The sequence below is a fragment of the Symphalangus syndactylus genome, chromosome 13, assembly GCF_028878055.3.
Source record: "Symphalangus syndactylus isolate Jambi chromosome 13, NHGRI_mSymSyn1-v2.1_pri, whole genome shotgun sequence".
In the NCBI taxonomy this organism is placed as follows: Eukaryota; Metazoa; Chordata; class Mammalia; order Primates; family Hylobatidae; genus Symphalangus; species Symphalangus syndactylus.
The window spans coordinates 12,242,211-12,266,055 of NC_072435.2; the positions used below are offsets into that span (position 1 = coordinate 12,242,211).

General features: G+C 35.2%; 1 long non-coding RNA gene across 1 annotated transcript in view; it reads right to left on the reverse strand.

Moving 5' to 3' along the window:
- The window catches only part of LOC134732092 (uncharacterized), a 399,240-nt gene extending 380,636 nt beyond the window's left edge, over positions 1-18,604 (reverse strand). Inside the window, exon 1 of the long non-coding RNA XR_010115015.1 lies at positions 18,488-18,604. This is a non-coding gene — a long non-coding RNA (uncharacterized lncRNA). The remainder of the gene's footprint in view (positions 1-18,487) is intronic.
- Between the last annotated feature and the right edge of the window lie 5,241 nt (positions 18,605-23,845).

Genomic DNA, 23,845 nt, shown 5'->3' on the forward strand with positions numbered 1-23,845 from the left:
CACAAACCATAAAATGAATTTGTTTCTATTGGTACTAGCAAAAAAAAAAAAAAACCTGCGTAGACAGCAAAAGGGTCAATCTACTAATTTATCTTCTAATAACTTTCCACCCAGGAGCATTCGTCCCTCTCATTAGACAGTTGTTCTATGCTTCTTTTTTTCACATTCTAATTGCCTCACCTGAACCAAAAAAAGAATGTGGATCTAGGATCAATACCTTTTGAAAAGTCATTTATTTCATTATATTATTTTTTCATATATCTGCATTATTGCATAGAATACCTGATTGGTCTTATGCTAAGTTTTTCATGTAACATTACCTCTGCAAGATGTTAATAAGTATCCTTCCAAAAATGTTTGAAAAATCTTGGGTAAAACATATTACATAAGTTCCTGTTTTATAGTTTTCCAAGAGTTTTACTATCCTTGGCCAATGACAAAATTCAAAGCAGAGATACAGTACACAACTTTTGTAAAACTTACCTATTTTTCTTATAAGACTGTGGCTTTGTTTTGTTTTGTTTTGAACTTCTTTTCTGTGATGTGACATGAGACTGTGTGTTGAGTTAGGGGTGGGGACATACATTAACAGAGGTTTAGGAACTGCTTTGCTAAAGCAAGTTTGAGGAGAAAATGGGAAGACTAATACAAGATTTTCCTTTAAGCAGTGGGAGTTGAAGGGGTAGGTGGTTTTTGGAGAAAGAAGAGACCCATTCATGGCACAGGCTTCTTTATGTTTCTGCTCTGTGTGATACTTAATGAGGATACAGACATTCACTTCCTCTATTTCCCACCCCTGGCCGGGGGTAACCCAAAGGTACCTGATAAAGACACAGCCTTATAGCTGTATCAAGTATCCCTGAGTGTGTTAGGACTGGAGAGGCCTAAGGAATAAAAAACATACATGCATTAAATGGAACAAATACAGAGAAGAAGAAAACTCAGACATGGTACATTAATTGTGTACCTTTCCTTACAACCCAGCACATCACAGGGTACATGACCTGCTTCCTTTTGACCTGCTTCCTTTATGTTCACTGCATGAACAGGGAAGGGGGTTGGGGTACACGTGGGAGATAATTGTGTTTACTATGTACCTGGTATTAATACATCTATAGAGACAATTGGAATGACTATACTGGAGAAACAGCAAGAGAAGAACTGAAAAGGCTAAAACAAATACTTGGTTCTCTAAAAAATACTCCAAAGGATTTCTCATGTCTGACAAATTACATTTTAGTCTAATAGTAATAAGTGACCAAAACTAAGGTGATTTGATAAATATCATAAGGTATTTTATTGTGAAATTGATATCTATACGTATTGCTTATAAAGCTCAGTAATCTGTTCTTGAATTGAGAAATTACTGAGACAACATCAAAAGCTGTCATTTTTGTTTCTATGTTGTCGTTGTTATTGTTTGTGAGGTCAGAGCTTCTAAACTTTATGACTGTTTGAAAGGGGCCTATATAGACCTTGCCTGAATATTAAGTCATGTGAAATGATAAAAAGCTTTCTGATTTATTGGGTTAGACAAAGAAAAAATTGAGAAATTGAGCATCATTAAAATTAAAGACTTTTGTTATTAAAACTGTGCTTAGAATGAAAACAAAAGCCACAGGTTGGGAGAAAATTTTTTCAAAACATATTCAAAACATTTTCAAAACATATCAGATAAATTACTGGTATTTAAAGTATACAGAGAACTCGAAAATAAGAAAGAAAACAACTCATTTAAAAAATAGTCCAAAGGTCTAAATACAGCTGTCAAATGGGGATTTTGAAGTTACTAGTCATGTATCATTAGGGAACTGCAAGTCACAGCAACCGTGAGATATTATTACATGACTATTAAAATGACCAATATCCAAAAGTCTGATGATACCAAAAGCTGGCAAATGTGAGGAGAAACAGGAACTTTTATTCATTGCTTGTGAGAATGCAGAATAGTACAGCTACTTTGGCAGTCAGTTTGGCAGTTTCTTATAAAACTAAACATACTCCTACCACACAACCCAGCAATTACATTCCCGGTATTTACTTAAAGGATTTGAAAACTTACATGCACACAAAAGCCTTCTTCCCATGAATGTTACAGGAGCCTTATTCATGATCACTAAAATCGAAATGTCCTTCAGGAAGTGAATGGAAAAATAAACTGTGGTATATCCAGGCAATGGAATAGTATTCTGTCAAGCTACAGAAGACACACAGGAACCTTTAAATGCATATTGCCAAGTGAAAGAAGCCAGTCTGAAAAGTCTACATACCGTATGATTCAACTACATGACCTTCTGGAGAAAGCAAAACTATGGAGACAGTAAAGAGATCAGTGGCTATTAGGGATTTGGAGGAGATTTGTGCAGTCTAAACATGTCATGTGCCAACAATGACGTAAAGATATGTGAGATAAAGTATGACGAATTCTATTGACAAACACATGCAATGGCTTCCATTTAACTGAGAAGAAACCATATACCTAGCACAAGTCTTTTTCTGTGCATTAACTTTTTGTAATACAACTATATGAAGTTATAGCCTATTTTATATACGAATAAAAGCATTTCCAAAGGTTAAGAAAGGGCACAGTGAGAGTGAGAAGCACAGTCTGGGTAGGTAGGACAATCTAGTTTTCTATCTGTGCTTTAAACTCCTATAACCATCATCTCAATCTACTAATTTATCTTCTACATAAATTAGTAGAGGAAGCGATGAACGGATGGATCAAGGAAGAATTTTAGGAGAGTGAATCCATTATTCTGTGTGACACTGTAGTGAGGATTATTTGTCATTACACATTTGACAAAACCTATAGAATTCATAAGACAAGGAGTAAACTCTAATATAAACTACATACTTTAGTCAATAATAATGTACCAATATTGACTCATCAACTATAACAAATGTACAACACTACTGCAAGGTGTTAAAAATCGGGGAAATTGGGGTAAAGGCTGAGGATGACGTGTGAATGCTTATTCATTTCTTTCTACAAACCTAAAATTGCTTTTAAAAAGTCGATACAAATTAAAACAAGGCAGGGTTTTCATGCAATGGAAAAAAAACACACAACTTTAGTAGGTGACTGATAATTATGCTTATGCCACTTTGCTAGATTACACTTCATTAATAAATATAGTTTCATTCTTCATGTTATAAAGCAGAATAAAGTCAGATATCTAGAGAAATTGATTTTAATGATTAGAGTAAAAGCATTTTCACCTCCAGTGTCAGAATGAGTTCTTCAGAATCAGTCCATTTTATAGTTAAATCAATCATTGATTTTAAAAAAATATTGAGAAAAACATTAACTTCACTTTTTCCATCAAACTCAATGTCATGACAGCATTGTGAGTCATTTCAATCTAGGATTAAAACCTATTTCTGGACCCAGTGGACTTACTGTGATAGATTCTGAAAATGTAAGACGTTAAAGTCCAGTCTTTGATCTGCTGTCCTCTGCAGTTATCAAAAGGTCAGTTTATCCTGCTTCTTTTCTCTCTTTTTCATATATCTTGCACTTCAGCTTAATATTAGTATTAAGCTAAATTTCTTATTTTATTTTGATTGATAAAGGAAAACAGATTGTTTCAATACAGTTACTGAGAATAAGCAGCAAAAGGTACTTATAAAGTACACAAGAGAGCTATCAGATAAAAATTGGTTCAAAAAAAGATTTGGAAATTTTTATTGCATGAATGTTCAAACGGAAAGGAAAACTTTCTGGATTCTTTTTCCACCACACATGAGTAGCAGCACTAAAGTAGTGAATAATGTCCGTTCAATTGGTAGTTTTCATGTATTTCTGATATCAGAAATGGACTGTTAGTAACTAGTTTTGAAAGCAGAGCATTTTTGTGCATGGCATTCCCCTGAATTCCAAAGCCCAAACTTAACTTAGGCTAATTTCTCTCTGCTGGGAGCACCATTAATTTCTCATAGATAACATTTCATATATATGCGGCATTCTGATGATGTAAAGGAATTCACACGTTATGGGCCTACAAGCCAAATTTAATCAACGGCTTGCTTCATATGGCTGAGAGCTAAAAATTGTTTTGGCATTTTGGAAGTGTTTAAAGAAGGAGAAGGAAGGGGAGAAGAAGAATGAGTAGATGAAGGAGAGACAGAGACTACATATGGCCAGCAAAGCCTATAATATTTACTGTCTAGTTCTTTACAGAAAGAACTTTTCCAATCTTGAACAAAACACACACATCTTTGTTATGCCAAAAGGACTACAATAAGTCTTCCTTTAACGTCATCGACAGGTGCTTGAAAACTGGTCATAGGTATATAGATTTATGGTCACGTGACGTTTTGATACACGCATACGGGGGGATAAATTGGGGATGGTTAATTGGTACAAAAATACAGTAAGCGAAAACGATTTTACCATAGGTTGACATCAAAAGAGTTAAGCTTCTATGGCTTTTGGTAACTAAAACGTCAACAAACTTGTAACTAAAGATCAAAACACTTCTAATATTAAATGCTGAAATAAATTTCAGCTATTCATACATTTCAGATTAATAAAAGCTAGTAAAATCATTATTTACCTACTTATTTCAGTTTAGGTTTGCAGTTGAGCGCAGCCTATCCTGTCAGCTCAGGAAGCAATGTGGGAACCAGCCCTGGACAGGACGCCGTCGCATTGCAGGTGCACTCACACATACCCACAGTTACTCAGACTGGGACCACATAGACATGTCAATCAACCGCACATGCACAGCCTTGGGAAGTGAGAGGAAACTGGAGCATCCAGAGAATATCCATGCAGACATGGGGAGAATACATAAGCTCTACACAGACAGTGAACCCCAATTGGAATCAATTTGTTTTTTCTCATCAACATTATAATGAAATGACATTGAATGAAACGTCGTTATTCGAAGACCTGTTGTACTCAGTTCTAAACATTTCAGAATTAAGAGATCTACACACATCCTCTTCTATATAATGGAGTGGGTCTCTTAAAATTTCCTGGCAACATACTCTTAGCCTGCCTAGGAAACACTTTAGAATAGAACTGCATTATAATAAATTTTCATATTCTATTTACATCTTCATATTTCTCCCTCTACTTATTAAGGTATAGTCTTGTCTATGTAATCCTTCAGTTCCTGAACAAGGCGAACATATGATCTCATGATGTGTGTTTTAATTTCTTAACTTTGTTGAGATTTGGGAATGTGAGGATGATGGAAAGGAAAGAAAGGAACTCAGCATGTATAAAAGAAATCTGACCTTTAATTTTTTTATTGAATTTGTTTGTTTTATTTTTCCTTCCTTTGCACAAATGGGAGCTTCCAGTTTTACAAAGGGTACCACCAATTTTAGGACAAAACTTTGTATTTGTGGGATAACAAAAGTTGGAGACACAATGATTTAGAGATTGCATATCAATTTTATCAAATAAATGTGATAAAGTAGGGGATATGCGCACACACACACACACACACACGTAGTGACAAAACCATTGACACAGATACCCAGATGGCACTTAATGTACTTTCAGCCTTAAATTCTTTCTCAAGGACAAGCCATTTGTTTGCAAATGATTTAGCATTCAAAAATGATTAAACATGAGAAAAAATGCATTGCACATAAAGTTCAGATTACAAATGAATTAAAGTCATACTAATATAACTATAATTTATAATGAATTCAAATGGCTTTCAGAAGGGTCATCTGTGGCATGTGAAGAGCAATCTGAATTGATTTTTCTGGTAACTGGTAACAGCAATGTTTTCTAGACTAGTGAGTGAGTGCTCAGACAGCACCATGTGTGTTCAACAACACATAAAATTGGATGACAAAAGCTACTTGAGTGAGAAGGCAGCTATTTCCAGGGGCACCAATACTAATGTCTTTTTTGAGTCCTGGGTTTGCTTTTGTTTGTTTACAAGGCAATGTAATGTTTAAGGAAAAAAAAAAATTCTACCAATCCATGTTGAGTGAACATTTCAATCCATGTAAAGGCAAAAGTCAGCTGCCACCATGCCATGCAAACCTTATAGTACATGACATGTTAAATCGGTAACCTCGAAAGGGACTTCTGAGAAGCTATGAGTAAAAGGCACACACAAAATACCTCTGAGATGAATTCACAAATGAAAAGGAAAAGGATATCTGTGTACATCCAAGAAGAATAGTAATTATCAGAAAACAAGAACACTTCTAAATTGAAAGAATCCCTAAAGTAAAAGAAGACCAAAGAAAAAGAAATAAAGATGAGAAGTGAGATGAGGCGAAAATGGTGAGCGACAAGGAGACATACTGAGAAAAAAAGTACCTAAAGATAGTGTGTTATTATTTCAGCAAAATTAAGTATATCAATACTGAGAAATATGACTTGAAATAGATTCAGTACCTCAAGCAGAAACATAAACAAATAACATCTGGGTTTTTCTTTTGATAACCAGTATTTTAAATACAAAAATCTAAAAATTTTATCTTTGTGTAAGAGTTACACATTTATCATACCAATCAATAACAAAAAGGCGCTATAAATACTTTATGGAAATAAATGTCCTAGCAGATGTTAACCAGACATCAGTCTTCACCGGTAAGGATTAGATTTGAAGGTGTTTGCAGATAATTAAAACTTGTTTTTATAACATAACTTAGCAGCTAAATAGTATAATGAAAATGGGATATTCAAATTATAAGATATAAAATATTAAAGATAGAAGAACATGTTTACTTTTTCAATATAAATATTGTTACAGCTCAGAGAAACAGTATGAAATCTCAGGGCTCATGAAAGGCCACATTCTAGAGATAGTGATTGACAGGTGTGGTAATTCCCCTACAGCGTGGTGCCTGTTGTCATGGAGTAGCATGTCTCCTACAGGGTACTACCAGCAGGTTCAAGTAGGAAGAGCCAATAGTCCATGTGAGAAACCCCGGAAGGCTAAAGATAGAAGGAAATATTTGTGCCACGTTGAAGAGCAAGTTCACCAGGTGAATTGGCATGTGGCTAGGGTACAACTTCCCATACATATATAAATAATGAAACACACAAAAAATTATCAGAAAAGTATTTTATTATTATTAGAGTCATGATTAGCACTCTCCTCATCAGGAGAGTTTTATGTTTTTTTTTCTAGCCCTACTCTATACTTTTTAAACACAGTCTCTAAGTTTGAAAATAAAAGTTTCTTATTTTTAATTCAAACCTCAATTAAAATAAAACAAAAACCGAAAATGTAGAAGTTCCTTATTTTGACCATCTATATATCACACACAACAAAAGGACATAAAATTCCACTAAACACAACAGATAGATCCGTATTCCCGTTACTGCTTAAGCCCATTCCAATAAGGATTTTGTACCAAATCTGCCCTTGCAAAGGCTACCTGGGGCCTTCATTTTATTATCTTCAATGGACAATTTTAACTTCACATCCATGTTGGCTTCCTTACATCCTAGATGCACACACAGCCAGATTTTTTCCCATCAGATGTGATTTGATCTTCCAACTTCGGAATGCCTTGATGACCTCCTCTTTATCTAAAGATCACTTTAAAAAGCCTGAAATATTTGGCTCTTCCCTAAATCCTTGGCCAGATGTAATGTCATCCTCCCATTGGCTTTCTTTGTCCAAACTACATTAGCCTTATCTCAGATCTTCAAACAAGTTATATTTCCTGCCTAAGATCTTTCTATGAGTGAGTGAAAGGTCTGATGAAGATAGTTCCTCTTTGCCCCCAAAGGTTTCATTGATCACGCTGATAATGAATTTACTGTTATTTTAATCTCTTACTGTTATACTCAGCCTTAAATTCTCTACCCTACACTCTTCAGTTGACATAATTTTAATTTCCACTATGGTGCTTCTCTCTCTTCTATCAACACTCTCTCCTCACAGGGTTTCATCCAGATCACGAGTCAGCAACATTTTTGACAAAGAGCCAGATAGTAAATATTGCAGGCTTTGTGTTGCCAAGAGGCAAATTTATGGAACTTTCCCTGCTGAAAAATTTCCCTGTATTTTACATTTTAGACTTATAAATGCCACACGTACTTATAACTCATGAGCCATACAAAAACAGGCGGCAGACCAGATCTGGCTCATGGGCTATAATTGTTTGCCAACCCCTCACCTAGATTCATGACTTTAGGCATGATCTATAGGCTACGATGGTCTAACTCAAATCTCTAGCCAAGTCGACTTGTCAGTGCCTACTTGATGTCTCCACTTGGATTCTAACTAGCGTCTTAATTTAAGATTAAAAAATGTAAAATCAATCACACATACGCACCTACCCACACCTCTGTCACTTGCAAACTGCCTCATGTCATCAAGACTTTGCCATATCACTAAAAGTGACCATAATCCCCCATGTCCCTAAATCCAAATACCTTGATATAATTCTTGCTCAGTAAATTTAATCATCTTCAAATCAACTTCCAATCTCAACTGATTTTCTCCAACTTTATTGCTACACTCATAATCCCAACCACCATCATCCTTCAACTGGACAGGTGCAATAGTCAGCTAAATGAACCCCCTTCCTTCACTACTGTACCCTTCCACAATAGTACACCCTCTTAAGAGCTAAACTCATCGTATCACACATCCATCATACACTTTTCAATGTAGTTAATTTATATTCACACTTTGATATAAGATCTAGATTTGGTCCCTGAGAACACTCATGTAATCTCTCTCCATGCTCTTCCTTCATGGACATTCCAGCCAAATCGGCCTTCTTTTCTTTGTAAGAAACTATCAAGCTCTCTTTTTAAATTACAGAATCTTTATATCTGCCCTTCTTTCTGCTCAGAGCACCGCAGATCTTCAAAGTACCTTCCTATTTGTCTTCACTCAACTCTAAATGAAATATCACCTCCTCAGAGAGAAAAATGCTCTGAAATACCTACAGCCAGATCAGTGCCTTCCTACTTGCCTGTTTCACTCAGCCATGTTATCACATGTAATCTTCTTCGTAGTAGTGGACCTTATAGCCCTTCACACCATTGCTTTGTTTAGGTATTTGTATGTCTTCGTCCTCTTTCCCTCCTCACTACAGTATAGCCAACTGTGTCTTTGCCTTCTTCACTGCTATATCCCCTAGTGCCTGGTAGGCTTTCTATAAACAGCCATTTATTGACTTATTGACTACATGTATATGCTAATCCTTTTTACTAATTTTTGTTACACTATATATTTCTCTTCTCCTTCTCTTTGCTTCCCTCTTCTCATGTCCCTTGATGCTTCCTACTCAATATTAACATGGACATCATTTTGTGTCTTCAGCATTTCTCTTTTCATTATTTTATGATAGGTTAATTTTCCTAAGAAAACACTATTTTGACGAAAGCAAAGCATTAAAGCAGCATAGGATCAATTTTTTCCTATTGAAAAGGAAACACCATCTTTCCGAGAAGACAATTACACCAGGAAACAAAACAAACACACACATTTCCGGTAAGTCCTAGTTCCCAAGACTTGAAGCCAGTAGGTTTTTCCACTTTCAAGTATACTTGACTGTAGAGATAAAAGGTATCCACTTAGAGATATTAACTCATTACCACTGCCTAAATTTGGCTTCCAGAAACACAACTTAATATGATATCAATGGATGTGATAATCATTTGAAAGTAGCTTTATCAAAATCACCCAACAGAACAAGTTACTTTCCTAATTAGCATCTTCAGTTTAATACCTAAATCTGATGAATAATAAGTTATGCATTATGCTAAATTGCATTGGCTCACTATCCTAGAATGCGTTCAAATTAATTAAAAATGAGATATTCAGTGATGAGAAATATAAAAAGATAAAAACCTATTTCAATCAGTTTAAATTAGAATTTAACATTTCTTCAATACACTATTTTGTAGTCAATTGCAAGAGTAATAAAGCAAAATTATTGAGTCTTTAATAGTGACCATTCAAAATTCATAATGAATTATTAAAAAGAAAACTAAGGTCCCTACCAACTTTCCACCTCACTTCAAAGCACAGCCAAGGTCATTACAACAGGAAGTAAGACTCCACACAATTCCCACTTCTTCGCCTCTATTCTGTTACTTCTGGAATCTTCTACTACTCCAAATTGTGTGTTTGCTCCAGACTCAGCAGTTCTCACCACCTTGTTCTTCCAATTGCCATCTTCTCTGTGCGGCCTTTCTTGACTACCCAGTTAAAAATTACCCTTTGAAAATTATCTGATCCCCATCCAGGATTACTTTTCACCATCTAACTTACAATACTTTGCATATTTATGTGGCTCATTGTCTGTTATCTGTCTCCCTAAGTTAGAATGCGAGCTTCATGATGGCAGAGTTTTGGTCAATTCCCTTCACTCAATAATTCCTGACCCAAAGTAAACATTTCATAAGTATTTTTTGAATATACAAATATATAGTCCGAATTATCAAGGAGCTTATAAATAAATAAAGACACAACCCAGCATATAGTGCAGTTTGAGAAATATCGATAGTGTGGTATAGGAGGAGGTATGTAAACTATGAGAAGCAACAGTTAAATAAGAAGCAATCCAGAAAGACACACAGTGTGGGTGACATCTGAGTTAAAGGACAGAAGGTAAGAAGATAACCAGATGGAGAAAAGAGAGGAAGATCTTACAAAAAAGCATCAGAAGTTACCATAAGAAAAGCAAGTCCAAAATCATCAGAAGAAAAACAATTGCATCCCAGTTATTGTGACAAACATAATTAACTATGAAATCCCAGAACAGTTCATGCTTTGATAATGCTAAAGTTGACACGTAGATTAAGATGTGATATAACAATCTGCAAATCTTAGTGCTTCCTAACTTTTGAGAAAACCTTTTTAGGCAAGATATAATGATTTAAGGAAGAAAAGTTGCTGATGGATGAGGCACGTCCCTTAAAGAAAAACAATATGGGCTGGGCGCGGTGGCTCACGCTTGTAATCCCAGCTCTTTGGGAGGCCGAGGCCGGTGAATCACGAGGTCAGGAGATCGAGACCACGGTGAAACCCCATCTCAACTAAAAAAAAAAAATACAAAAAATTAGCCGGGCGTGGTGGCGGGCGCCTGTAGTCCCAGCTACTTGGAGAGGCTGAGGCAGGAGAATGGCGTAAACCCGGGAGGTGGAGCTTACAGTGAGCCGAGATTGCGCCACTGCACTCCAGCCTGGGTGACAGAGCGAGACTTCGTCTCAAAAAAAAAAAAAAAAAAAAAAAAAGAAAAACACTATGAAGACTGCGTACAGCCTTTATAATGGAAAGGTGCCAGGTTTTTTTTTTAAGTCCTTGGAATCTCAGTTGGCAACTTTGAAATTCATGTGTAATTCATGAGTTTTTTAAAAGAAATGTAATAAGCAACACGAGTGATTCTAGAGCTTGTCTTTAGGCTGAGGTAGATATTGGCATTATAAGTTGAAGTGTTAGAAAGGAACAGTAAGAATTAAGAATAAGCAGTAATTTCTGCCAAGATCTGTGGCACCCAGTCTCACACATAAGGCTTTTTGGAATCTCTTCGTTTCCAAGGTTCAGGCTCTCATACTTTAGTTTGTACATAAAGGACTTAAGTTATTCTTAAAGCACAGTTTTAGCACTTCACACCAGGAGATGGTTATGAGACTGATCACAGGATAAAATGAAATAGGATGTGTGCCTGCTTGTAGAAGGAACCTCGTTCCTTCTGCCATTCTATTCCTACTTTTCTGGCAGGAAAGTCCTAGAAAAAATTTCATATACAGATTAATTTTAAACAATTTACATTATATTTTACTATTATTAGCTTCTAGAATATCTTAGCTTAGGCTGGCCCTGGTGGCTCACACTTGAAATCCCAGCACTTTGGGAGGCTGAAGCAGGTGGATCACTTGAAGTCAGGAGTTTGAGACTAGCCTAGCCAACATGGTAAAACCTAGTCTACTAAAAATCCAAAAATTAGCCGGGTGTGGTGATGCGTACCTGTAATCCCAGCTATGCGGGAGGCTGAGGCAGGAGAACCATTGACCCTGGGAGGTGGAGGCCGCAGTGAGCCAAGATTGTGTCACTGCACTCCAGCCTGGGCAACAGAGCAAGACTCTGTCTCACAAAAACAAAAAACAAACAAACAAAAAAAGAGTATCTTAGCTTATATATTTCTCACATCTGATCCTACCACTTTACTTCTTTTTTCCCGTTTACACCAATTATTTCTAGTCCTCTTTACATACAGGCAGAAAGATAAGACTAAAATGTGTCATAGACAATGACATCTAGTAAATTGACATATTCTTCATGTTTAATTCCACAACAGATTTCAAATACAACCAAAATCTCCAAATAAAATCTTAATTCTAAATTGAGTGCTTGTATAGTCTTCAAATATGTTCAAATAGAACATCAAAGCTCAATAAAAATAGTTATATCACTTGGGATGGTGTTTAAAATATTTTTTCCTAAATAAATTCAGCTTCAGAGGATGAGAAAACCTTCATTAGGAGATGTTTTAAAGAACAAATTAAGTTAAATGTGAAGGAAATCATACTTTATTAGGTTGAATAGTAAGTTTTTTTGTTACTATTGTGAATTAATGCCATCCAAATATTGAGTGATGTAATTCAATTTAGTAAAAGAAAAAAGTCTAAATTATCAACTTCTTTCCTTATAAAAATGAAATATGCTATAACTTGCATTTTTTCCATGGCAATGACCCTGATGATCAGAGAGGTTAAAACCTAAAAACATTTAAAATCATCTAATCTAAATTATAAAAAATAAATCCCTTTCTTCAGAAAAAATAATTTTTTAAGGAAGCACTCAAAAACCAATCTCTACTAGTAGATATACAGCATACACATCTCTTACTATCTCCCATGCAGACTGCATAAAAAGGCTTGCTGGCTACTTTTAAGAAAACAACATTCAGATGTCTGGAAAGTATCTGAAATGCATGATTAATCTACACAGATAATTTTCTCAAGAAACCAAATTTTGAAGACAAGTAATTCAAAAGTCTATTGTCTTTAAAGTAAATCCGCTGGTATTCTTAAACTGCTGTAATCCTTTCTCTGTTTACCTTATAGTGTGCACCTCTCAAGCTATGGGAATGCATGTCATCTCTAAGAATAGCTGACTTCTTTTGTGGGAAAAAGCTGTTGGAAATGACTGTTAGGATTTCAAATGTTTGGGAGTGTGTATTCATGTGGGTTTTATGTGTTGAATATTTGCATTTATAATTTTAAGATGCTTAAATCAAAAACTAAAATGACCTATGTAACATAATTCTGCCATAGGATAAATTAAATTCAATTAAGTGTTCCCATACAAATTATTATCTACCACAATTTAAAAATATTTATATATCATAAAGATGTAAGAAACACTGACTTCTATTTTACAGCAGAGTTCAATTTCACTACTACTTAGCTTGATGATATTTTAAGGTCATGTCTCTTGGAATACACATTCAATATGCATTGCCAAATGTCTGAGCTCACCTCTCTTGAAGCAATATTCAATTATCAAATGAAAATAATTTACCAAGCAACCTCACAAATCACAAACTATAGGTAGCATCAAGGTTTTTCAAAGTGATTATTCCTTACTGGTCGCGATCCTAAGATATTAAAACTCATAGATCACATGATCTGAGATTTTCTAATTGAAAAGCCGTAGCTGTAAACCTTTCATTCAAAGTCGGATACTACCTTCAGCTGTCAAAAGAATTATGCAATCACTTAAACTTCTGGAATGAAAGAGAAAATGAAGGGAACAATAAAAGTAACTGAAATGCACTGGGAAATGAACATAAGGAACCAAATGGAGGCAAAGACAGAGAGAGAGAGAGAGAGGGCTGTTTATCTAACCTTCCCTTCTTCAGTGGGTTTTCTCTGATATCTCTAGAGAACAATTGGATGTGTAACAATGAAATACAAAACACAAGACACTGTCTTCGTATAATTACTTGTAATGATTCCAAGATGGCATAATTTGAGAACCTGCTAAATAGGACAACAAAGTAATCTGCTTTTCCAAAATTCTGCCCCTTACCTTCTATATTATTTCATGGTGAAGATCAATAAAACTGAAAATTGGAATTGCCAGATATTATCAGATTTTATTTTTTGAATGCTTAACAGCTGACCCAAAATCTGGTCATAAAAATGGAAGTTAAATTAAATTGTCCTCAAAATTTAAGTTTATACATTTGTAAGAACCACTTGCTTCTTCAAAATCTCAAACTTTCTCATATCGAGCAGCAAATTGAAATTAGGAATTTAGGCATGTAAATTCATCGTGGAAACCAAATTGATTAAAATTTTCTGTGTATTCATGATAATGTTTAAAATTTTTGCTACATTTAAACCCTAAGTTAGTTACAAAAACTCTAAAATTATGCTTTTTTAAAAATTCGGCTAACTTGCTTTTGAAAACATACTGACATATTCGTTCCATTCTTCTTATAATTATTTTTGTGTCACTCCCAAACAGCACACCATTGTATATATCCCCAAAATGGCACTTCTTTGTTAAAGCCATTAAGACAGAAATATTTTTGAGCCAGGTGCAATGGCTCATGCCTGTAATCTCAGTACTTTGGGAGGCCTAGGTTAGAGGACTGCTTGAGGATAGGAGTTTGTGACCTGCCTGGGCAACATAGCAAGACCCAGTCTTTACAAATGAAATGAAAATAAAATATAAAATAAACTGGCTGGACAAAGTAGTGCACACCTGTGGTCATAGCTACCAGAAGGCTGAGATGAGAGGACCATATGAACCCTGGAGTTTGGGGCTGTGAATGAGCTATGACTGCACCACTGCACTTCAGCCAGAACTATGGGTTGGTGAGTCAGAAATAAGTTCTCAGTTCTGAATATAATAACTGCTCCTGGCACTCCCCAGAATGAGCTGGGTTTTCTTTTGCCTCTCTATAGTCCCTCTTCCTCAGGAAATACCCCCATGGTTCTGCCCGCTGTGCTATTAATTACACCAATGCTTATTATATGTCAGTTCAGTTTTATCTAGATTCTCCCAAAGTCAGTGCTGAACTTAGTTGTTTGAAAATGTATATATTGAAATAGTTACCAAAAAGACCAAATACAGCTAGATATTTATGCCATTTGTTTTATTTCCATCGTAGGTATATTTCCTTTTAAAATTCATATATATCTTTCTCTAAGCATTGTCTCCGTTTTCAGATGTTAAGCACTTTCTCATGCACACACCACCTAAGCAGCAAAGACACAGAGTCCACGTCAGGGAATGTCACATTCAGGATAAGTACCTATTATTCTGTAACTCAGAAGTAGGAAAATGGATGTCCTCAAGCAGATGCTTTTCTTGACAGATACAAAAAATTGACAAGGATCACTGACTTACTTCCAACCCACCATTCATCCCTTTTCTCTTATTTTGACCCTAAGGGTCCCAGAGGGATAATGGCACTACATTCCTATTTAGAATTCAGATTTCAGACTGCATTTCTTCTATCATTGTTTATAAGTAGTGGTTGCACACTGTCGCGATAATACTATGACATTAATCTACATTCCGCGTTAAATCGATCTTTGTCTTCCGTTTTTGAGCTTAGCTACAATTTCTCACACGGTTTCTCTAGGAAGATTCCCCAATGACTGAAACATTTAGAACATGGTCCATTCATAAATATGTCATTGGGATTCCCCAATGACTGAAACATTTTGAACATGGTCCATTCATAAATACGACACTGGGATTCCCCAATGACTGAAACATTTAGAACATGGTCCATTCATAAATACGACACTGGGATTCCCCAATGACTGAAACATTTTGAACATGGTCCATTCATAAATACGACACTGGGATTCCCCATTGACTGAAACATTTAGAACATGGTCCATTCATAAATACGACACTGTGATTCCCCAATGATTGAAACATTTAGAACATGGTCCATTCATAAATACGACACTGGGATTCCCCAATGACTGAAACATTTAGAACATGATCCATTCATAAATACGACAGTGGGATTCCCCAATGACTGAAACATTTAGAACATGGTCCATTCATAAACATGACACTGGGATTCCCCAATGACTGAAACATTTAGAACATGGTCCATTCATAAATATGATATTGGGATTCCCCAATGACTGAAACATTTAGAACATTGTCCATTCATGAATATGACATTGGGATTCCCCAATAACTGAAATATTTGGAACATGGTCTTTTCATAAATATGAAGAACTTGTGTAGAAACTATAATTTATTTATCCTATTATGCTTAAGAAATTATGTGAAATAATGTGAAAATAATCTTATAACATTTGCATGCATATTTGCTGCAAGAGTCATAATTCATTGATACTTAATCATAATCTTGGACACGGTGGGTCCCAATAACCAATATTTAATGCAAGACTGTAAACTTAATAGAGAGAAAACCTTATTTATAAATTTTCATATGTTCTTTTCTTGACAATAAGGAGCTGTGAGATTTGTATTTTAAAAGATACTTAGTAATAAAAACTTTAATTTTTAAAACTTTTATTTTTAAATTCTGCTTCATTGCATAAAAGTTAAAAGGTAATATTTAATATTTAATGAGGCTTATTGAGCTAAATGATGATATGCAGCTTGGGTTATACTTGCAATGATAAGATTTGCTCATTATACCGAAGCAATCTCCTTCACTCAATCTAGCTACCACTAAGGAAGCAAAATTCCCTGAATCAGAATATCAAAGCATTCCATTATGTTTTCTGCTAAGTTGTTTTGTTCTTTGAATCATTGTCTATTTTAATTTATCCTTTTAGAAAGAAAACAAATTACTTAACTTGCATTTACCGCTAGAAGCTTCACTACAGCCAGACTTGAAATTGATTTCACGCCATTTTTGAATAAATGATGGTCCCTGGTGAAAGATAGAATACTTGAGCCATCAATATTGAGTAAATAAAAGGGTTTGGGTAAATAAGAGAGAAGATACCTATTTTTCTCAAATATTTTATATATCTAATAACCTATTCCTCATCTAAAACAAGCCACAATTACTGGAAATGATGGTCAGAGGAAGGTTTTAGCAACCTTGTGTAATACTACATGTCATGTTGGATCGCTATTACAGAGAAACAGTTGTCATGCTGCATTTTAGTAATTCTACACATTACCAGAGAAATAGACAACTCTTATAGCCACAGAAATCCAACGTAGCTACTGTCTACATATTCTTGTTTTAGACCATTGGTGAAAAAAACTACTATGTGTATTGAATATATTTTACATTAGTTTTATCACAAAAAATAATAATGAGAATTCTATTAGATGCAAATACAAATTCTGAATGACAGGAAAGAAAAATTAAAATCAAAGCTGATCTTAATTAACAAAATGTATTATCTGCTTACATGTATATACAACTGTTCATATACAAAGGCACAGATGCATTTGTGGTTTTGAAAAATATCTATTTCATTTCAAAACTTCATTGAACAATATTACATATGGCAAGAAAACTGCTCTTTTTGAAGGATCTTTTAAAAAGTGTTAAACTTTATTAGATACTCCAAACTAGCAAAGCTCAACTTCATCACAATTATATAATAACACTGCACACTTTCAATTTTATCTGGAGAAATATACCTATCCCTTGAAATAACTCTGTAAACTTCCTGCTCACCGATTTCACTTCAAGCCTTGAAAATGCAGAAAATCAATGCCGAATATACTTGCTCCAAAAGGAAAAGAAAATTTCAGGGGTGTCAGGATGTTTTATCACATAAAATACAGAATGGCAATTTGTATCTGAGCAGGCAACACACCTCCAAAAATAATACAATACTTATCACAAAATACATTCACAGATACTGGATTTGGCACAAACCACTCCATACAGGTATTGATGAAATCAGTATTGAAAGCCTTATTCCAAAATCTACGGCCCTTTTCTACTCTCCAACAGACATTTCAGGATGCCACAACCTTGCAGCTCCACTCTCTCATTAATTTCCCCTAAATACACTTGGCAGAAGAGTGAGAAACGTCACATTTTTCATTTAATTTCTAAAGAACATCACATCCTTTAAGAATAGGTTCTTGAAATTTTAAAATGTAAAACATAAAAACCCTAAAGAGACAAACATCCAAAAACATAAAAACCCTAAAGAGACAAACATCCAAAAACTTTTCTTCAACATCACAACAACTTTATATGCTACGTGTTCCTGTAAAATACCACACACACAAACTCACAGGCACACCCACCCACCCAAAACCCACACACCCGCATATATATGGCCTCGTAATACCTCACATATATATACATATCACCAACTACAACAGAGAAAAGCCAATTTCAGAAAGATGGCTTCAATTTTGGTGCATTTACTCACACCTAATTCTATTTCAATTTAACTGGTGCAGAGATATTACAATGCCCTGTAACAAAAACCTGACGGAAGATTGTAACAAATTGCTTAAACATCAAACCAAAGACTCAACATAATTTCATCACAAAGTGAAATTCGCATCCAACTCGCAAAGAATTAGAAAATCCTTGCACTTACCTTGGCCTTGTCCATTCCCCAGATGACCCCAAAACACCACCGTCATCATCAACAGCCCCGGAGCCCACGTCCACATCCTTCTAGTGACACGCTCATGTCTTCTGGCCATTGCATCTTAAACTCTGCATATTCAGTGGGGTGGATGTGAAAGTACAATAAATTACATTCTTAGAGAAATACACTATGACTCAAATCCCATATCTAATATGCACTGTGCATTTCTGAATTATCCTGCCTACAAGGAGGTACATTTGAAAATCATGCTTCCCTTTAGGGTTGTCATATTGATGATTAATACGAAAGCTCATTCATTTTTAATCTTTAAGCATTCATCTGAATTACACTTTTAATATCATTTTCCAAAACAGGCCACTTAACCTATGAATGTTAAAAAGTACTCCGGATATACATATTGGAGTTCAGTCAAGCAAAATCATGGTGTATGGACACTACCTAAGTATAACTTGATATTTAGGCAAATTGATGAATTTAACATACCATGTAATCTCTACATATATACAAAAGGACTTTTCAACACATTTATGTAAGTTTTGCATAAATACCCTTGAAAATATTCTCAAGTTTTAAGTGGTATTCTAATTATGTCAGTAATTTTAACTGAATAAAGAGATGCATCATGTGCAAAAACTAATCTTGTTTACTTAAAATTGAGAGTAAAATTAATTATAGAAGGTACAAAACACTTGTAATTTTGATTTCAGATATATGACCCACAGGAACCTTCATATATACAAATATTATACACATATATGACAATGTATATTTGAATGTTCATTTTGAAACTGCTTTTCATACTGATACATGAAAATACTTAAATGTCCACCAAAGCAAGGTTATTTATTCATACATTTGAATGATATACAGTAGCTCAAAAGAATAAACTTGAGTTGCATGTACTAATGTGGATAAGTGTCCAAAATGAATAGTGAAGCAAAACTAGCAAATTTAATAATGATAAATTCAAAACTACACCTTTCATATGTAAACATGTGCAATAATTAAAACTATACATTTTATGTTGCATAAATATATAGTACTGTATAATAACGCATAAGAATGAGAAACACCTTCAAGACCAAAGTTAGGAAATTACAAGACTACAATTTAAATGGTTAGTAGGTGGAATTTTAAATCAGAGGTTACTCCTAAATCCCAATTTTTCCACAGTTGACAAAATACGGAGTTAAGAAAAGTAAACTTAATGATTTCCAGAATGAACGCTTTATTCAAAATGCTACGTAATTACAATTCTATTAAACTTGCAAGGGAGTCTAGTCACACAGAAATTTTTTATGCCTTTCTCCTACATCACGAAAGGGGAAGATTTAATTACCAACTTTGCATTACTTAACGTCAGACTCATAGTATCAGAGCTAAAGAGAAATTTAAGAAACACCTAACTCAACCTTTCTATTTTAAATGACCAAATGAGTTGAGAAGGTTACAATGACATTTCTAAGTTCATACGTAAAAACAGACTTTGATGACAATGACAGTTTAAGTACTAATAAACACTCCTTGAAAAGTTACTGTAATCCAGGTTATTTGACTGTGCTAAATGCCTTACATTCTTTACCCAATTCAGTTTTCACAGAAATCCTATGAACAAAGCACTTCCACAATTTACCACTTCACAGCTAAGAAAACAAGGCTTAGAGAAATGCTACACGATCCCCTAGTCATGAGGTTAGTAGGTACCACTGTGGAGACTGAGGCAAAACAGGACGATTTCAAAGCCTATGCTCTGAGCAAGTAAACACTAAGCAGGAATTTAGTTCTAGATATCCCAGATGTAGTCCAATAATCAGCCAAAAAATGATGCTGAGAAGAGGGGAAAGAAAGATGTCTTGTATATGGAGCCTCATGTATTTGATCCCAAATACATCTTCAAATTGAAAATCATTAGAGCACAAGGCAATAGAATTATTAGTTTGTTTCTAAAATAATCAACCTTTCCCAAGTTGAACATACAAGTATATATTATCATACATATAGTATATGTGTGTATAACGTGTGTTTATCTAAGTATTCCTGTGGTTTATATATCTGGATTTGGAATTACAAGTGTTTTGTGATTTATTATTTATTATTGTACTTTGAGTTTTGGGGTACATGTGCACAACGTGCAGGTTTGTTACATATGTATCCATGTGCCATGTTGGTGTGCTGCACCCATTAACTCGTCATTTAACATTAGGTGTATCTCATAATGCTGTCCCTGCCCCCTCCCCCTACCCCACAACAGTCCCCAGAGTGTGATGTTCCCCTTCCTGTGTCCACGTGTTCTCATTGTCTCCCTCTGTTGCTCTGGCTGGAGTCAGTGGTGTGATCATAGCTCACTGCAGACTCCAAGTCCTAGGCTCAAGCGATACTTTTGCCTCAGCCTCTCAAGTAGCTCGGACTACAGGCACGCACCACCATCCCCGGCTAATTTTTTTACAGAGATGGGGTCCCACCGTGTTGCTTGACTGGTCTCAGCCTCCTTAAGTCAAGGGATCCTCCCACCTAGACTTCCGAAAGCACTGAGATTACAGGTGTCAGCCACCGTGCGTTTTTTGATTTCTTCAATTAATTTTACTTATACACTTGATTACACAAGATTAATTTTGTGTACATAATGAATCTCTTTTGAGGTTTAAGTTACTGATTAATTAGAGTACCACTTAACAAGCGTGTCATCCCAGCACTTTGGGAGGCTGAGGTGGGCGGCTCACCTGAGGTCAGGCATGAGCCACCGTGCCCGGCTTACACACATTCTTTTCACTCCTGCTTTCAGATCTCTATTCCCTTCTAATTCCAGTGGAACCACTTTCACTTAGTATCAAAATATCCAGATCCACTCATCAAAGTGTAAATAATCCTCCAGCAAATTACCTTTGCAAATCTACTTTTATGTAATATTTCCTTAACTTCTTCTTACCTACATCCAGTAGTCATTTTACAAGGCAGAATTTTTTCTATTTTATATAGAACTGAGGCAGTATTTGAAAAAAATCTCAAAACACTCTTCAGGAAGGACTGGCATCTAAAACACCAGTTCCAATATATATTTTAGTAACATTTTAAAGGACAGATGCTTTTCAAAATGTTATTATAATTTAAAAAAATGTAACCTTCCTCTCTGAGTTCATGTTTATGGAAAACTAATATTTCATAAATGCCAAGTTACTATGATGTATTATCTAAATGCTGCCCCTGCCATTCTATAAATATAAAAATCATAACCTTCTAACTAACTTTGGTATTAGTCAACAACTGTGCTGATGAAAAGTAAAATCAATTCTTTTAAAAAAAATTTTCCATGAAAAAAAAACAAGTAACTTGTAAGCAGTATGGTAGATGAACCAAAAAATAAAGTAGCATTAACCAGAAAGACATGCCATGGACTTCTCTAATCTTTTTTTGGAACACTCTTTTCATGCATATGAAAATAAAAATTAAATATAAAATACCTACTTTATGTATGTACTTTCACTTGTGTCTATTGTTCTTTAAAGATTAAAATAACTCCTAAAGCCTGGATAGCTGAGCCCATTGTGCTCTTCTGCCCATAAAATAGTTTGGATGTGCAGTGAAAGAGGTAAAACTTAGGCTTTCAGATTAGTTATGACGATGGAAACACAATTCTATTCAATAGTGTTCATCTTGGTCTTTCAAATGTTTAAGGTCACAAGGCAAAACAGAACAGACTTTAAGAATGTTCGTGTGTTACTTCTCGTCTTACCCAATAGCTACATTAGTTCAATTAGGCCAGTGTTTTGGAGTAAATAGCATTGTGAAATGTGTCGTGGAGTCCGGAGGCTCCACCACCTACCTCCAGGTAGTTGTTCTGTCCGATGGAGCCTAGAGTAATACATTAGGAGATGCATTACATCTACAGGTACCAACTAGGAAGGGTAGTCTTGAATTAAAGGGCTTTAGACACGTTATAAGAGCAAATCGAAGCTTCCAGGTATTAGAACCACTTCAATCACAGAGCGTCTCTGGGTTCTATCTATGGACAGCATCAAGTATCTCTCTGCCCTCCCCGAATACTTTCTCTCATCATGTGGATCTTCTAGATGGTTTTATTCTTCCCCAGCCAGCCAACTTGATCAACAAGCCTAGGTATATTAGGTATGTATAAAGTTGGTTCTTAAAGTCCATTTCTGTATCTAGGTAAGTAAGGTCTTCAGAATTACAATTTCATTGATATCTAGAAAGAGTGACTCTAGTTAGCTTCTAGTGTCAGTTTTTCTAGCAGCTTCTTTAAAAAAAAAAATCCTCTCTGGAACAAAGCTTCCTTGCAATTATTGCTGTTGGCAATAGTCCTCTTTACTGAAATGCTTATCCGGTGAAACTTGCGCTGTGACAGTGAGCCTGCAGGTTGATGGTCCTTTTGTTCAACTTCTCCATTATAAAGCAACCCCTATGATCACCCTTTTAAAACTAAAGACCAAAGAATCAAATGAGATCAGGAAGTGACCAGAGCTCACAGGTCATCAACTCCTCTTCTTAGCATATTATAGCACACAGTCTAAGCATGAAAAACACAGCAGAACCCATTACAGCTCTCGAGTTCCAGCTATTAACATTGATTTTTTTCAATGGAAAATTTTCATTAGAAGCTATCACAGGACTCACATTCAGTAATAACTTAGATTAGGATACATTCTGGAGCCTTTGTCCTTAGAGTAGGTGCCACTGAGTCACTATTAAAAGGAGTCTTTTTGACCTTAGTAAATTCTCACAGTGCTTATCTCAGTCTAAACTGTAACTGGACTTTACTAGTGATGTCATGTGTAATTCAAATTAATATTGTAATGTATATAAATTGTATATATAGGTATAATACATGCATGTATTTACAATTATTTATTTTATTTTTTAATAAGATGAAACTTAGAGGTTAAAATATGACTCTAGGCCATTGTGCTTTAGAATGAAGAGCACAGACATGGGTTGGAAATGTAAATTTTGACCCCATTTAATTTCTGTGACAAATTCATTAATGTCTTCAAGGTTCAGGCTCTATGTATGAGACAAATGAAAACAGCTCTAAGATTCCTGAAAACCCTAAAGTATTAAAATTCCACTCTGCCATTAGTTCAGATAAATCATTTGTCAATTTGCCCCACAAGAACCAGGCATCTTTAAATGGTAACATAACATGCACTTCTCTCTCCCAAAGTGTGGTGCATAAACGTTCTGCTTCTGAATAACACAGGATGCCTGCTAAAATGTGCTGTCAGGGGTATTAGTAAGGAAATGTTGTATCAAAACTTCTGCAGATGTGGCCCTGAAATAGACATTATAATAAATCCTCCAGGCCTCTCAAGTTAGGAATAACTGGTTTAT